At 38.4% G+C, this 17,734-nt stretch overlaps 1 protein-coding gene, 1 non-coding gene and 1 pseudogene across 3 annotated transcripts in view; all 3 read left to right on the forward strand.

The window, feature by feature from the left end:
- ST3GAL3 (ST3 beta-galactoside alpha-2,3-sialyltransferase 3) overlaps window positions 1–17,734 on the forward strand; it is a 199,710-nt gene that overhangs the window by 29,693 nt on the left and 152,283 nt on the right. The window lies entirely within an intron of this gene.
- On the forward strand, window positions 4,677–7,893 carry LOC122241236 (annotated as a pseudogene).
- On the forward strand, window positions 7,326–7,457 carry LOC122241735. The gene has a single exon (XR_006221957.1). It is a non-coding gene; the product is annotated as a small nucleolar RNA SNORA70 (small nucleolar RNA).

The raw sequence follows: 17,734 nt of genomic DNA on the forward strand, positions 1-17,734 counted from the left end.
TTATATGTTGTGTTCTAAAAGAGATGTGTGTATGAAATGCCATGTTAGGGCATAGAATCCCTTCTAGACAGAAAATCTTATGATTTCATCCGTCCCAAGACATTGTGGCAAGGTGCACACTGCTTTGTTTTGAGCAGCTTAGAGCCGTGTGTGGCCAAGGCTCGGTCAACTTGCCAGGACCTGGGTCAAGTGCTTAACCTGAAAGGCTTTAAGTATAAGATTGGTCTCATTATCAACTTGTTTTTGAAAGTTCTGTAGCTTGCAGTTTTTGGTTTCTTATGTTAAGGAGCTTGGAAGTTACCGCTCTGTCCTCACAACACCTAAAAACCTGAGCAGACAGAAAAACCAGTAATTCTTTTTGGATCCATAAGAGAGGGGAGGACACAGGGCAGACTGCTGCCTCTGAGATTGGAGAGACAGGTGAATACAGGGAGTGGCATGCAAAAACTGTCACAGGAAGCAGTGCCAGAATAGGAAAACCTGAATTATAATAGATGAATTGCTGGAGGCTCTGGACAAGTCCGAGAATCAAAAACTCTAGGAGGAGCCAGTCACAGGGGGCCCCCACAGTATTGTGAGATTTATTTCCAGGGGCTCAGCCAGATTCTCACAGGAGATATTGGGGAAAGGTCTTCCCATGCATCTGGCACATGAGAAGAAAGGAACCGTTTTGAAATATGCCAGGACAGTTTTTTCTTCTTAATAAGACCTGCCCTCAAGGGAAACTAGTTAACCAGAGCCCAGCCTGTTGGAGTAGTATCAGAACCTAACTGATCTGGGGAAAGGGAAGTATCCAGCTCCAGTCATCTCTAGCCTTCCACGTGGGAGAAAGGAAATATCCAGTTCCATCCTTGAGGGCAAAGAATTCCCCATGGAAGGGATACAGATGGGAAATGATGAAAAGACATCATACATCATCAGGGATATACAAACTAAAACAACGTTGAGATACCACTATGTACCTATTAGAATGGTCAAAGTCCTAGAACACTGACAACATCAAATGCTGGCGAGGATGTGGAGCAACAGGAACCCTCATTCATTGCTGGTGGGAACACAAGATGGTACAGACACTTTGGAAGACAGTTTGGCAGTTTCTTATAATACTAACCATATTCTTACTCTGTGATCTAGCAGTCACATTCCTTGGTATTTACCCAAAGGAGTTGGTTGTTTTTTTGTCCACAAAAAACCCTGCACACAGATGTTTATAGCAGCTATATTCATCATAATGGCCAAAAGTTGGAAGCAACCAAGATGTCCTTTAATAGTTGAATGGAGAAACTGTGGTAGATCCAGACAATGGAATATTGTCAATCGCTAAACGTAAGTGAACTATCAAGTCATGAATAGACATGGGGGAGCCTTAAATGCATATTTCTAAGTGAAGGAAGCCAATCTGAAAATGTTACACACTGTATGATTCCAACTATATGACATTCTGGAAAAGGCAAAACTATGGCGATAATAAAAAGATTAGTGGTTGCCGAGGTTGGAAGTGGGGAGAGGTAGGTATAAGCAGGGCATAGAGGATTTTTAGGGTGGTGAATCTATAAGATATCATAATGATGAATATGTTTTTGTACTTTTGTCCAAACACAGAGGCTGTGCAACACCAGGCATAAACCCTTATGTAAACTATGGACTTTAGGTAATTATGATGTATCAGGATAGGTTCATCAGTTTTAAAAGTGTACCACTCTGGTGAGGGATATTGATAATGGGGGAGGATATACATGTGTGGGGGCAGGAGGTATAATAGGAAATATTTGTACTTTCCCTTGAATTTTCTGTGAACCTAACTGCTCTAAAAAAATACTCTTAGTAAAGTACTGTAGAATTATCATATTTTATGTATGTGTGTGTGCATGTTTATACACACACACATGTAAGATGATAAAAATATATATGTACATATGTTTAACTTAATGAACAAATGAACACAGTCTTGGAGTGAGTTAGATGTACTTCAGTTTCTTCATCTCCAAAATGGAGACAAAATACTGACATTTCTCTTGGCTCTGATGCTTTATTCAGGTCAGGTCTTATAGGAGAGTTGGGTTGTTGCCTCTTATCGGTAGACCTGATTCCCGTGCTCCCTTTCATGGAAACTTTACATATTTTATTATTTTAATTTTTATCTATATGTATTTCATAAGTTAAAGTGGATATTTTGGAGGAGTAGGATTAATTTCTTATGGGACCTTTAAAAATTCATGTTACCATATTTATCAATATTGCAATTCCCTCTGTGTTCTTGCCTATATTTTACAAAAGATCATAACGGGAGAGATCATAAAATATGCATTATTGATCTGATTACTATGGAGAATACCATCTGGCAAGTAAGTTGGAGTTTTGATCTGATGTTGGGAGAAGGGTAGATTAAGTTTAGCTTAATAGACATAGGAAATTATGTTCACTCTTAGTTTTCCATCTTAAAAACGAAATGGAGGCTGGTATTTCTAGCCTGTGGCTTAGGGTAACACTCTGCTTCTTATGATAATGGCATAACCGGTATCAAGCTAGCCGTCTCTCTATAAATAGTTACAGAGCTGGACAGTATAAATGAAGCAACTCTTGCCAAGCAGTGGACAGGAGGCAGTATAAAATTTCAGTGCCTAAGAAAAGGAAAACTTATGAGGTGAGCTCTGCAGTTCTCTTTGTGGGGGCAATTTCCCAGCCCTGCCCACAGAGCTGGAATCTCAACAGACCATAGTGCCTCCACTTGGCTGAGGAGGCAGAGATCAGGGTGTAGGGCAGCTGAAGTGGTTGGAGTCCGTGAGGCAGGTCATCACTGAGTAGGGAATTTTTGAGAGACACAAGCCGGGCTGGGGGAGGAATTCCTAGGAGTCGGTAGCTGTGGACTGGGCTATGTATGTGCAGGGCAAAACCACCTGAATTTAACTACGTAGGTAACAGGTACAGGACAGGACAGGAGTAGAGGTCAAGCAGTCTGTGGGTGGCTGAAGAGTCAGGGACTTTGAAGTTGCAGCCCTACCAGAGTGGAGAAATCTCATTAGAACTTTACTACCCCTGGCATCCAGATGCCAGAAAGTTCATGCCTTAAGAATAAAGATCTCACTCCAGAGTAAGACTCACCCTAACAAGACCTAAAACCAAGCCCCAACCAAGGCTGGGTCCTGTCAAGTTAGAGAAGAGTCAAAAATACCATGGACTTTCCTCAGATCCACACTAAACATAGCGTCGAATCCTGCCTCCACAAATTCAAGGTGGTCAGGCAGTAATTGAACTGCCTGATAAAATAGAAATCTGCACGCTTCAGAGGAAGATAGCAGTATTCATAGTTTCTGCATGCAACATCTAGAGTGGTCAGTGTTCAATAAAAAGTTAGTAGACATACAAACAGACAGGAAGGAAATAGTGACCCATATTAAAGAAAAAACAAAGCCTGTAGATGAGAGAACTCACATAGCAAAATAGCTATTACAAATAATTTATTTTATTTTATTAAACATTTCTTTGTTTATTTTTGAGAGAGAGAGAGAGAGAGAGAGACAGAGCACAAGCAGGGGAGACACAGAGAGAGAGAGGGAGACACAGAATCTGAAACAGGCTCTAAGCTCTGAGCTGCCAGCACAGAGCCCGACATAGGGCTTGAACTCACAAACTGTGAGATCATGACCTGAGCCGAAGTTGGACACTCAACCGACTGAGCCACCCCGTTGCCCCTATTTTATTTTTTTAAACAAATGCTGTTCTTTTTTTTTTTTTTTTAAGCTTATTTATTTTGAGAGAGTGTGAATGCATGTGGGGGAGGGGCAGAGAGTGTGAGCGAGATAGAGAGTATTCTAAGCAGGCTCTGTACCATCAGTGCAGAACCCAGTGTGGGGCTTGAACCCACAAACTGCAAGATCATGACCTGAGCCAAAGTCTGGCACTTAACTGACTGAGCCACCCAACTGCTCCTATTACAAATAATTTAAAGGATTAAAGAAAAATACAGTGAACAATAAGTAGTCTCAGCAGAGAAATCAAAACTATAAAAAAACCAAAAACAAATTCTAGTACTAAAAAGTATAGGAACAGAAAATGAAGATTGCACTTCACAGTAGGTTGAATATAACAGAAGTCAGTGAAGTTGAAGGGAGTGCAATAGAAATTATCCAGTCTGAAACACAGAAAGAAAAAAAATATTGAGGAAAAATGAACTGAGCCTCAGGGACCTGTGGGGCAGTATAAAATTGTCTAATATATATGAGTGTTGGACAGAAAAAAATGTTAAGAAATAACGGCTGAAAGCTTCCTAAATTTGGTGAAAAACGTTGACTTACAGATCTAAGAAGTTCAGCAAACTCTAAAAAGGATAAATATTGGGAAAGTTTAGGCATATGATAGTTAAACGTCTGAAATCTAAAGTGAAAATCTTGAAGACAAAGAAAAAGAAACATTGTCTATGGGAGTAGAAAACCCCACTGACCTTTCACCAGAAGCAGTAGAGTTCACACAATGAAAGATCTTCAAAGTGCTGAAAGAGAAATACCAAACACCTGTCATCCCAGAATCCTTTATCTGTTGGAAATACCCTTCAAAAATGAGGATGAAATGAAGACATTTTTTTCAGATAACAGTTAAGAGAGTTTGTTGCTAGCAAAGCTGCATTAACAGAAAAAACACTAAAGAATATCCTTCAGGCCAACAGGACGTGAGAGCAGATGGACATTTGGATCAACAGGGAAAAGCGAAGGTTGCTGGAAATGGTAAATAAGGGGCAAATATAAAAGACTCATTCCTTTTTTTCTCATCGTTTGCTTAAAAGACAGCTAATTGCTTAAAGCAAAAATAATAACCCTGTAGAATGAGGCTTAGAATTTATGTAAAGGTAAGATATGACAAAACTTGCACAAGAAATGGGGAGAGGGGAGATAAGTGGAACCTTACCTGTCGTAAAGTTATTACATTTGTGAAAAGAAGAAGTGGGAAGTAGGAATGTTGTGTATAAAGTGAGGAAAGAGTAAAGTAAGAGGTAGGAAATGTCAGACGTGAAGAGGTATTATATTGGCTCTAAATAGACTCTGATAAGTTAAGGATGTGTATTCCTTAGCAGAACTCCTTGGTAGAACAACTACTAGGAAAAAAAAATAACACAAAGAGGTATATTTATCTGAGAGGCCAATGAAGAAATAAAAAGCACTAAAAAATAGTTAACCGCCCCCAAAAGCAGGAAAACAGCAATATAAGAGCAAAAAAACCGAAGAGAGAAATGGAAAACAAATTTAAGACAGTTGACTTAATCCTGACTGTGTTAACAATTACATTTCAATGGGAATGGATTAAAACTCCAGCTAAAGGCAGAAATTGTCAGAATGGTTAACAAAGCAGGATGTATGTCCTGATATAGGAGACCTGTATTTTAAATCTGTTTTTTAGTGTTTATTTATTTTTGACACACACACATACACACACACACACACACACACACACACACACACACACACAGAGTGTGAGCTAGAGGGGCAGAGAGAGAGGGAGACAAAATCAGAAGCAGGCTCCAGGCTCTGAGCTGTCAGCACAGAGCCCGATGCGGGGCTCGAACCCACGAATCGCGAGATCATGACCTGAGCCGAAGTCAGATGCTTAACCAACCAAGCCACCCAGGCACCCCTAAGAGACCTGTATTTTAAATTTAAAAACAGGTTCAAAGTAAAAACAGGGTCAAAGATATGGAAAATATATCTTATATAAATAATAAGCATAGGAAAGTTGGCATAACTATTAATTTCAGTCATTATACCTTATGACAAAAAATATGACAAGAGATTACAGAGGGTTATTACATAATGATAAAAGGAGCAGTTTGTCAAGAAGACATACATAAATATGTATGTACCTAATAATCAGAGAGTGTTAAACTTCATTAAGCAAAAACTGGTTAAAACTAAGGGAGAAAGGGACAAATCCACAATCATGTTCAAATATATTAATACCCCTCTCTCAGTAATTAATAAAACAAGTCAAAAATCTGTAAGGATATAGAAGATCTAAGCAACTCTATGAACTACCTTTTCCTAATTGACATTTATAGAACATTTTACCCAATGGCAGAATACACATTCGTTCCAAGTGTACAGAGAATGTTCATTGAGATTTTTGTGCTATTGAGGACATGATAGATGAAGTTCATATGTAGATAATATACTGGGAGGAGAAAATTTCAGTATTTGTCAATGATACTGGAATTAAAATAAAATTAAAAAAATAAAATTTGCTAAGTTTGATATTTAGAATATACAAGGAATTCCTGCAAACGAAGAAGAAAAAGGCAGCAATCCCAGTAGAAAATGGGCAAAGAATTAGAACGAGTTTACAGAATAAGAAACCCATAAGGTTAAGCGTAGGAATAGATATTCAAACTCATGAGCTATAACAAATATTAAAATTAAAACAAGATATCTCCTTATACCTTAGACTGACAAAAGAAATGTTAGAAAGCTGGATAATCCAAGTGTTGGCAGGAATGTGAGAATATAGTAACCTGTATTCTTTGTCAGTGGGAAGTAGACTGGTAAAGCCATTCTGGAACACATTCTTGTAATAACTAACTGAAGTATACATACATCCTTTAGCTCAGCAAATCTGCCATATATATATGTATGTGTGTGAATGTATGTGTGTGTGTGTGTATATATATGTATATGTGTGTGTGTGTGTGTGTGTGTATATATATATATATGTATGTATATATATATATATATATATATATATATATATATATATATATTCATTCATTCATTCCATGGCACTTACCAGAGACATACATTATTTGTGTGCTCAGGGAGTTGGAGGATGAATGTATTTCCATCCTAGGGGTGGGGGTGAGTAGGCAAAAAGTAGGGTATTTATATCATGAAATGATTTGCAGCTGTTAGAAGTAACAGATCCAATATACACAAAACAACATGGATGGAACTTTAAACACATAATTTAAAAAAAATTTTTTTAACGTTTATTTATTTTTGAGACAGAGAGAGACAGAGCATGAACAGGGGAGGGGCAGAGAGAGAGCGAGACACAGAATCTGAAACAGGCTCCAGGCTCTGAGCTGTCAGCACAGAGCCCGACGCGGGGCTCGAACTCACGGACCACGAGATCGTGACCTGAGCCAAAGTCGGACACTTAACCGACCGAGCCACCCAGGTGCCCCAAAATATATAATTTAAGTCAAAAGTGAAACAGAATAACACAGTGCCACTTTTGTAAATTAAAAGAACAGGAATACAAAGATTTCTTAGGAAACAAAAAACATGAGCCATAAAATTAAAAAGTGATAAATTAACTTGACCCAAACTAAAAATGTTTGTCCTCTGCAGCCAATTAAGCCGACTGTGCTCTTTCCCCGTGGGGCCCAGTGTGCATTGGCTGTGAACAGCAGCCTCCTTGGTAGGTATGCAGCCTGTTGGTTGTATGGGTTGCCCTAAGGGACCTTGGAGACAGTTTTCTTCTGGTGGACGTTGAGGTTTGGCCTCACGCTTTCTCCAGTCTAGGCTCCAGACAGGTATGCGGGGTGCCTTTGGAAAGCCCCAGGGCACAGTGGCCAGGGTCCACATTGGCCAAGTCATCATGTCCATCCGTACCAAGTTGCAGAACAAGGAGCATGTGATTGAGGCCCTACGTAGCTAGGGCCAAGTTCAAGTTCCCTGGCCGCCAGAAGATCCACATTTCCAAGAAGTGGGGCTTTACTAAGTTTAATGTGGACGAATTTGAAGACATGGTGGCTGAAAAGCGGCTCATCCACAGATGGCTGTGGGGTCAAATACACCCCTAATCGTGGCCTCTTGGACAAATGGAGGGCTCTGCACTCATGAGAACCTCAGCACTGCCCTTCCCCATTCATGCCCACCAATAAATCCTGCTTCCTGTCAAAAAAAAAAATGTCTTTTAAAAAACACCAAGAAAATGAAAAGACAAGCCATAGAATGGGGAAGAATATTCAGTACTTGTATATATAACATTCAGTTAAAAATATTTAGTACATGCATATGTTTGTATCTAAAATATATAAAAAATTCTTATAATTTAATAAGAGGGTAAACAGCTTAACCAAAAATGGGTAAAATATTTGAAGAGACACTTTACAAAAGATGTACGAATGGTAATAAGCACATGAAAAGATGCTCAACATTGTTACTCATCATAGAAATACAAATTAAAACCATAGTGAGATAACATTACATATCAACTAGAATGACTTAAGTTTTGATAAAAGATAACAAAGTGGTAGCAAGAATATGAAGTAAATGGAACTCTTATATTGCTGTTGTGAATGTAAAATGGTGCAACTCCTTTGAAAACCAGTTTGGCAATCTCTTAAAAAGCTGGGGCGCCTGGGTGGCTCAGTCGGTTAAGCGTCCGACTTCAGCTCAGGTCATGATCTCGTGGTCCGCGGGTTCGAGCCCCGCGTTGGGCTCTGGGCTGATGGCTCAGAGCCTGGAGCCTGCTTCCAATTCTGTGTTTCCCTCTCTCTCTGCCCCTCCCCCGTTCATGCTGTGTCTCTCTCTCTGAAAAATAAATAAACGTTAAAAAAAAATTAAAAAAAAAAAAAAGTTATACATACACCTGCCAAATGGCAGTCATTCCACTCGTAAGTATTTACCTAAGAAAAAGTAAAAGCATATGACCAAATAAGACCTGTACATGAATGCTCACAGCAGCTTTATTCCCAGGAGCTCCAAACTGGAAACCAACCCAAATGTCTATCAACAGGTGAATGGATGAACAAAATGTGACATATTCACACAGTGAAGTACCATTTAACAATGAAAAGGAAAAAAGTTGATACGTTCAGCATCGTGGATGAATGTTAAGCTCATGAATGAGTACATATTAATATTATTAAGTACATATTAAGTACATACTAATATTAATATTAGTACACATTAATATTAATTGATATTAGTATAATAGTATATTATGACTACATATTATATGTTCCATTTATATAAAATACAAGCTAATTATTAATAATTAAAAGCAGATTGTTAGTTACCTTGGATGAAACATGAAGGGAGAAATGGATTGCAAACGGGCACAGGAATTTTTTGAGATAGAAATGCCCTGTGTCTTGATAATGGCAGTGGTTTTGTGAATGTATATAACTGTCAATACTCTTCAAATTGTATACATTAAATTGAAGCAGTTTATTGTATGTAAATTACTCCTGGATAAAGTTGATAAGAAAGAGTAAATGCATATCAAACATACATATATTAAAAGAACATAAGCAAATGTATCCATTAAACAATAGAATGGTTGCCTCTGTAGGAGGAAGAAATGGGAGAAAAAGGGGAATAAAATTTATGACTTGATTTATACTATTTTCCATAGGGTTCTTTGCAATTCCCTCAATGTGGTTGGGTAATCGTTTCTGTATGCAGGTACATTCTGTGATAGTTAGGAGACTAGCCTATCTGAATGCAGGAAAGACCCTCTAGGGAGCAGAATAGCCAGCATGTAGGCTAAAATCCACATAACATTGCTGCATGAGAAATGAAAGAATATTGAAATAAAGATACACCGTGTTCATGGAGCAGAAGGCATGATCTTAAGATACTGAATCTCCCCAGTTTGTTTTAGGATTCAACATATTTCCACTAAAAATCCCAGAAGGTGTGGTGGGTTCTTTTAAAAATTCACTTTTTTGCTAGAAATTGCTGACTCTAAAGTTAATATGAAAATACAGAGAATTTAAAATTGTCAAAATAGTTTTGGTAGGGCATGTGACTCTTCTTGATCATGGGGTCGTGAGTTCAAGCCCCAGGTTGGGCACAGAGCTTACTTATAATGGCTAAAATTAACAACTCAAGAAACAACAGATGTATGTTGGCAAGGGTGCAGAGAAAGGGGAGCCCTTTTGGACTGTTGGTGGGAATGCAAACTGGTGCAGCCACTCTGGAAAACAGTATGGAAGTTCCTCAAAAAATTAAAAATAGAACTACCCTGGAGTGCCTGGGTGGCTCAGTCAGTTAAGCGTCTGATTTTGGTTCAGGTCATGATCTTGTGGTTCGTGAGTTTGAGCCCCACATCGGGCTCTCTGCTGACAGCTCAGAGCCTAGAGCCTGCTTCAGGTTCTGTGTCTCCCTTTCTTTCTGTCCCTCCCCCACTCACACTCTGACTCTCTCTCTCTCTCTCTCTCAAAAATACATAAACATTAAGAAAACATTTTTTTTAGTAATAAAAAAAAAGAACTACCCTATGGCCCAGCAATTGCACTACTAGGTATTTACCCAAAGGGTATAAAAATGCTGATTCGAAGGGACATATGCACCCCAATATTTATAGCAGTGCTATCAACAATAGCCAAATTATGGAAAGAACCCAAATGTCCATTGACTGATGAATAGATAAAGAAGATGTAGTATGTGTATATGTGTGTGTGTGTGTGTGTGTATATATATATATATATATATACACACACACACACAATATATATACACACACACATATGTAGTATGTGTGTATGTGTGTATATATATACACATATGTGTGTATGTGTGTATATACACACATATGTGTGTATATACACACACACACACATATGCACAATGGAATATTACTCAGTGATCAAAAAGAATGAAGTCTTATCATTTGCAACAGTGTGGATGGAATTAGAGCGTATTAGTGAAATAAATCAGAGAAAGACAAATATCTGATTTCACTCATGTGGAACTTAAAATAGATGAACATAAGGGAAAGGGAAGGAAATACACATACATTGACTGTGTTCCTTATGCTGTGCCTTTTATTCCTATGATTTACTTATTTAATAGCCAGTTGATTTTTGATAAAGATACCAAGGCAATTCAATAGGAAAAAAATACAATCTTTTTGATAAATGGTAGCAAACAAATCTTGACTCATGTTTCTCACCGTATACAAGATTAATTTGATATGTATCATATATCTAAATGGAAGTGCTAAAACTATAAACAAAATATAGGGCAGAATCTTGGTAACCTTGAATTTGCTAAAGATATCTTAGGAGGGTAAAAAAAAAAAGCATGAAAACATTAATAAATGGGGCTGCATCAAAGGTAAAAAATTTTGCTCTTCAAAAAACATTGTTAACAAAAATTTTAAGGCAAGCCATGGACTGGGAGAAAATTTGCAAACCATAAATACAATAAATAACTTGTATTTTGAATACATCAAAGTGGGCAGAGATGTAAATAGACACTTTACCAAAGTAGATATGCAGATGGCATGTGAGCACATGAAAAGATACTAATCATGATTAGTCCTTAGGAGAAAATAGAAGTTAAAACCATAAGAAAGTATTACTCTAAACTCTTTAGAATGGCTAATATGAAAAAGATAGATTACATCAGGTGTTGTCCAGAATGGGACAGCTGTTAACACTTCTGCACTGCAAGTGGTCATGGAAAATGGTACAATCACTTGGAAAAGCAATTTGGCAGTTCTTAAAAACATTAAACATTCACCTAACATACCTAGCTATTCCTCTTCAAGAGGGGTGAAAGTGTATGTTCATGCAAAGACTTGTACGTGTGCATTCATCATAGCTTTGTTTGTAATAGCTCCAAACTAGAAACAACTCAAAGATCCATCAGTAGGTAAATGAATACATTGTGGTACATCTACACAATGGAATGCTACTCAGCATTAAAAAGGAATGAACTTAGAAGAGTGAACCGTTTTTTCCCAGTTTTATGAGATATAATTGGCACACAGCATTCTATTGGTTTTAGGTGTCCAGCACGATGATTTGATATACGTATGTGTTGTGAAATAACTACCACAACAAATTTATGTAACGTCTGTCATCTCATGTGAGTACAAAAGAGGAATGAACTGTTCATACACAAATAACATGGATGAATCTCACAGTAATTGCGCTGAGTGAGAGAAGCCAGACACCAATGAGTACGTAAAATATGATTCTATTTATAAAAGGCAAACTTATTTATAGTGACAAGAAGCAGGTCAGGGGTAGCTTGGGAATGGAGTAGGGTGAGGGGTGGGATTAAAGGAGCCTGAGGAAACTTGTGGGGTTGATATCTTTCTTATCATAGTTGTGGTGATGGTTTCACAGATATATGTCAAAATTCAAGTTGTACACTTTATATATAGACAGTTTATTGTATGTTAATTTAGACCTCAGGAATACTGTGTTTTTTTAATTTTTAAAATTTTTATTTATTTTTGAGAGAGACAGAGCACAAACAGGGGAGGGACAGAGAGAGAGGGAGACACAGTTCAAAGCAGGTTCCAGGCTGTGAGCTGTCAGCACAGAACCTGATGCAGGACTTGAACACATGAACTGTGAGATCATGACCTGAGCTGAAGTCAGATGCTTAACCGACTGAGCCACCCAGGCACCACAGTAATACTGCTTTTAAAAATAGCCAGAGATGGGGCGCCTGGGTGGCTGAGTGGGTTTAAGTGTCCAACTTCGGCTCAGGTCATGATCTCATGGTTCGTGAGTTTGAGCCCTGCGTCGAGCTCTCTGCTCTCAGCATAGAGCCTACTTCGGATCCCGTTTCCCTCTCTCTGCCCCTCCTCCACTTGTTCTCTCCCCCAAAAATAAATAAATATTTTAAAAAAATAGCCAGAGGAAAAGGAGCGATTACCTTCCAAAGAACAACAGTTAGACTGACAATTGACTTCTCAAGAGCAGCAGTAAAAGCCAGAGACAGTGAACTATTTTATTTTGTGTAAAGAAAACACCTGTCAACCTAGAACCCTGCATATGTATGTTTCAAGAATGACACAAACACGGAAGAAAGTTCATACTAACAGATACTCAGTAAAGGCACTTACAAAGCATAAACCTCAGAAAAAAGAAAATGATTCCAGAAGAAAGACGCAGGAAGGAATGGTAAGCAAAGAAAATGGTAAATGTCAGGATATCTAAGCAAACATTGATGCTGTTGCCCAATATTTGGTATTATAGAAACAAAGGGAGAGAACTATACTACTAGTCAGTAATAGCATATCAATTGAGAGAGGTTAAGAGTTAAAGTATTCTTACGTTGTTTGGTAGGAGGGTTCAATATATTGATAAATTTAGAATTCTAAGTTTTACGTGCAGGTGAGTTTTCTCGCTTAACTGCTACATGAATAGAGTGTGTAAAGTGCGTGACTCCAGAACTAACAGAAGAAAAAAATGTAGCGAGGAAAAGAAAAAAGAAGGCAGGATGTCAAACAAATGTTTGAAAGAACAGGCCAACACTTATACATGAAACAAAAAGTTGAACGTATTGGTCATTTGAGCAAGAACTGTGCTTGTAAGACATAGTTTCTTAGAACAAAACAGAGAGCCCTCTTGCCTAGCAGTGGTTTTCAGAGTTTTGTCAAGAGCGTTTTCATGTTAATAATAAGATACTGGTTGCCCATTGCAGCGGGTTGCCATTTGCATTGATGTTGCAAAGTGATGGTGGGTACAACGGCTCACACCTTAGCACGGAGCAAAGCAGGGTACCAAACTGAACTAACAGTCATTGTACTTTTCACTGCCCCACACACTGAGGGAAAAAAAAAGCCAGTTTCATTTAAGAATGTTTAAAATTTTTTTATTAAAAATTTTTTTATTGAAAATTGTTTAATGTTCATTTATTCTTTGAGAGAGAGAGAGAGCACGAGCAGGGGAGGGACAGACAGAGGGAGACACAGAATCCAAAGCAGGCTCCAGGCTCTGAGCTGTCAGCACAGAGCCCGACATGGGGCTTGAACTCAACGAACCGTGAGATGAAGTCAGATGCTTAACTGACTGAGCCACCCAGGCATCCTGAGAATGTTGTTTTTTAATTTTAATTAAATTTATTAATTTTTAAAAGTTTATTTTGATGGGGGGAGGGGCAGAGGGTAGGGAAGAGAGGGAATTCCAAGTGGGCTCTGAGCTAAAAGGGCTAACAGCATGGAGCCCAACCCAGGGCTCGATCTCACCAACTGTGAGATCATGACCTGAGCCAAAATCAAGAGTTGGATGCTCAAACAGCTGAGCCACCCAGGCAGGCGCCCCTAATTTTTATTTTAGAGAGTGTGTGTGAGCATGAGCAGGGGAGAGAGAGAGAATCCCAAGCAGGTTCCACGCTCAGCATGGAACCCAACGCAGAGCTTGATTCCATAACTCTGGGATCATGACCTGAGCAGAAATCAAGAGTCGGACGCTCAACCAACTGAGCCACCCAGGCGCCCCTCACTTAATGTTCTTGGTGAGAGGTGTCTGGCTGGCTCAGTTGGTAGAGCATGTAACTCTTGATCTTGGGGTCGTGAGTTTGAGCCCCACATTGAATGCAGGGATTACTTAAATAAGTAAATTTTTTTTTGAAGAAAGTTCTTGATGAAACAGATCTTAATTTGACTAAATCTTGACCTTTGAGTATATATCATTTTTCTAAAAAGCAAATATGATGGGAGCATCTGCTGGTTCAGTTGGTAGAGCATGTAGCTGTGGATCTCGGAGTTGTGAGTTCGAGCCCCGCGTTGGGTGTAGAGCCTATTTAAAAAAATAAATTAATAACAAAACAAATACGATGATGAAATGGGAAATATGCATAAGTATGCATAAAGCACTAGTATGCACACTGACGTTTTATTATTGTCTCAAGGAAAAGCACTTGTGTGATTGAGCTGCAAGCTGAACTAGCTACTCTTTTGAGGGAACACCATTTTTACTTGAAAAAATGACTGACAGGCAAACCATGGTTATTCAGACTTGGGTATTTGGGAGACTTTCTCAAAAAGGAATACAGTACACCTGTCACTTCAAGGGAAACAACGGATTTTTTTGTTATTTAGATAAAACTTGAGCTTTCAAACGAAAATTAGAATTCTGAAAAGCTTCTGTCTGCTGCCATGAAACTGACACCTTCTCAATATTTAAACACGTTTCTGATGAGATTGGTAGTGATATTAACAAATGTGATTTTTTTAATATGGCAAAATGAGTGTGAAAACATTGGAAGTTTTGTATAATTCAGTGAACTAATAATGTCCAAAAGACCACTGTTACGATGTTAACAAATTATGCGTGGCTAAAAGATTCATTCAAAGTGTAAGAGCAGTGGATGTTAATGTAACAAAGTATGAAAATGTTTACTGATATGCTTTCAGATTCAATATTGCCACTAACTTGTAAGAAACTACTGCTTTTTGAGTTTGGGGTAGCATCAAAGAGGAATATCCATAACCATCTGAAAAGGTTATTATAATACCTTTCCCTCTTCTAACTGTGTATCTGTGAGAGGCCAAAAAAAATTTCATATATTTAAAACATTTCACAACAGATTGAATGTGGAAATGGATGCATATCCAGACTTTTATAAAGCAGTAAATGACATTTGCACAAATTTAAAATAGTGCCACTCTTCCTACTAATTTTGGGGGGAAAATAGTTATTTTTCTTAAACTTATAATATGAGCTTTTTACTGTTAATTTTAAATTGCTATTTAAATATTTCTTAGTTTTACTTTTTTATTATTATTTTTTATTTATTTCTTAGTTTTAATGTCCAATATAGTAAATGTTAGTATAATTATTAACCCATATCATATAGGCCCTCTTTGGAATCCTCAGTGAGTTTTAAAGACGTAAAATGGTCCTGATACCAGGACTTCAAGAACCCCTGTTTATTCTAGAGTCTTCAAAAGAGTGGAGTTCAGGCATTGGTAGACTTTCAGAAGTAAGAGTGTTTAGGGGTTGGTTGACCTTTAGCTCTGGATACACAGCTGTCTGAGTAGGATTCTTGTTAAATGGAATGGCTTTCAGAAGCATGGTCATTGAGGTGAAGCTGTTGATTGCCTGGCTTTTCAAAAGCTTGTATAATGGTGTGAAGCTGTCATTGATTTGGGTGAGCTCGAAACCAGTTCTGGTAGTTACTTCTTGCTATAGAAAAAGAACAATCACTACTTTCTTAAGTGGTTGGGAAGCTTTTATTCTCAGTGGAACAGATGGGAAAAATAGAGTGCGCAACTCTCATAACTCAAAAATAAAAAGACAACCCAATTTTTCAAATGGGCAAAGGATCCGAATAGCCATCTCTGCAAAGAAGATGCGGGTATTTCCTGCTTTGCAAAAGTTTGTGTTAGCCACTTTGCTTTTCCGAAAGACCTGCATTATTAGTACCTGTTTTCGCTGAGAGAACTCTGAAGAGGATTTTTGTTTTTATGAAAAAAGGTGAAAAGAGAAAGTAGCGTTCAGTGATATGCAGTGAGCTATTATCCAGGAAGCGTGCCCTTCAAGCAGTGAGAGTGGCGCCCCCTAGTTCCTTCTGCGGGAACCACAGTCACTGTGTCAGCCTCAAGCTGCCATAAGCTTTGGACTGTGTCTGTGAGCATCAGTGCTTTATCTCAGCTTATTTTGTGCATCCTTTAGCAAGATGTGTCCTAAAATACCAGAAAAGCCTAAAGGGGTTATTATTTTTGTGCCTGGGAACGCTCAAACATTTTTCCATATAAATTAGTGGTAATTGCTTCCTCACTTTAGGCCATTTTGGCTTATGAAAGGTTTCATAGGAATGCTCTGCTTTCGGATATTGGGGAAACCCGTGTACACATGGTCAGTAAGCACGTGAAAAGATGCCCAATATCATGAGTCACCAGAGCAGTGCAAATAAAGATCACGATGAGACACCACTTAACACCTAGGAGGATGGCTGTAATCAAAATGACAGGGCAAGTGTTGGTGAGGATGTGGAGAAGTTAGAGCCCTCATGCACTGCTGGTGGGAATGTAAAATGGTGTAGACACTTTGGAAAACAGCCTGGCAGTTCCTTAAAAAGTTAAACACAGGGTTACCAGGGTGCCTGGGTGGCTTGGTCGGACTCTTGGTTTTGGCTTAGGTGATGATCTCACGGGATTCTCTCTGTCTCTCCCTCACTCTCTGCCCCTCCCCCGCGCTCTCTCTTTCTCTTTCTCTCAAAATAAGTAAATTAACATTAAAAAAAAAAAAAAGTTAAACACAGGGCTAACGTTTGACCTAGAGTTTATACCTAGGATCTCAAGAGAAATGAAAACACATGTCCAAATTAAAACTTGTACAAACTTTCATAGTGGCATTATTCATAACAGCCAAAAAGTGGAAACAACCCAGATATCTATCAACTGGTGAGTGGATAAATGAAATGTGGTCTCTCCACACAATGGAATATGAAGAAAGGAATGAGGTACTGATATATCCTACAACGTGAATGAACATTGAAAGCATGTGAACCGGTCATAAAGGACCACATGCGGTATGAGATGTCCAAATGAGGCAAATCTGTAGAGACAGAAAATAGATTAGTATTTGCTTAGAACTGGAGGGATGGGAGTATGAGAGGTATAGGGTGGTTCTTCCTGAACCCATACCTGCCAAGGCTACGTCAGCATGGGCATTGGGAGGAATGCCCTTCCTGGGAGCCTTAGCAGTTCATTTCCTGTTGGTGGGGGTTTAGGAACCTGGAAATTCTTTTAAGATTTAGTAGTCATGGGCTGTTGCACGCTGGGCTTGGAATTTGTTTGGCTCTAGGTTCTCTTGAAACCTAAGGAGTCAGCTCTAGAAAGATTTTTTTTTTTGAGATAATTGTGGAAATAATGGGGACTGAGCATTTGATGATATTAAGAAATTAACTTTGTTAGATGTGATCATGATATTGTGGTCACAATAAGGAAATCTCTTTCTGTCTTATAATTATGTCCAGACAAAGTATTTAGAGATGAAATAGCATGATGTCAGGGACTTATTTTAAAATAATGTAGCCAAAACAGAGAGAAG

Source organism: Panthera tigris, chromosome C1, assembly GCF_018350195.1.
Source record: "Panthera tigris isolate Pti1 chromosome C1, P.tigris_Pti1_mat1.1, whole genome shotgun sequence".
NCBI classification, from domain to species: domain Eukaryota; kingdom Metazoa; phylum Chordata; class Mammalia; order Carnivora; family Felidae; genus Panthera; species Panthera tigris.